At 46.8% G+C, this 417-nt stretch overlaps 1 protein-coding gene across 1 annotated transcript in view; it reads left to right on the forward strand.

Annotated features, from left to right (window-relative positions):
* Positions 1-417, forward strand: part of LOC104497003 (lethal(3)malignant brain tumor-like protein 3) — a gene marked incomplete at its 5' end in the record, with an annotated part of 26,167 nt that overhangs the window by 5,754 nt on the left and 19,996 nt on the right. The window lies entirely within an intron of this gene.

Raw genomic sequence — 417 nt, forward strand, 5'->3', positions numbered from 1 at the left:
CCTGAAACAGGAAGGGAAAAAAGTAGTTTCTTAAATGTAGCTGCCAGGGACAGACACCCCGTTGTTGTTAGAGTAGCACACCCAGGTAGTGTCTGAGATTGTGGCAGCAGCAATGGAGCTTTTTCATCTCCAGACTGCTGGTTTTACTCAGCTGTGGGTGAGTAGGTAGCAGGGGACAAGAAGTTTGCGCAACCTTGCAGGCACTCACACATAGAATAGTTAATAAATAGCGAATTAATGCAGTGATGCTATTGCACATCACCAGATCCTCTGCCTAGCTCTTTAACTGGCAGCTTTCTCTAGAGATTAAGCACTGAGGAAGCTGTACAGAACTAAACTCTTCAGGTTTTTGAGGTCAGGGTTAAAGTCCTGTGTAGAGTAGAGTCTGGGGAAACTCGCGGTGCTGCTGCGTGTGCT

The sequence above is a fragment of the Buceros rhinoceros genome, unplaced genomic scaffold (genome assembly GCF_000710305.1).
Source record: "Buceros rhinoceros silvestris isolate BGI_N320 unplaced genomic scaffold, ASM71030v1 scaffold9127, whole genome shotgun sequence".
Classification (NCBI taxonomy): Eukaryota; Metazoa; Chordata; class Aves; order Bucerotiformes; family Bucerotidae; genus Buceros; species Buceros rhinoceros.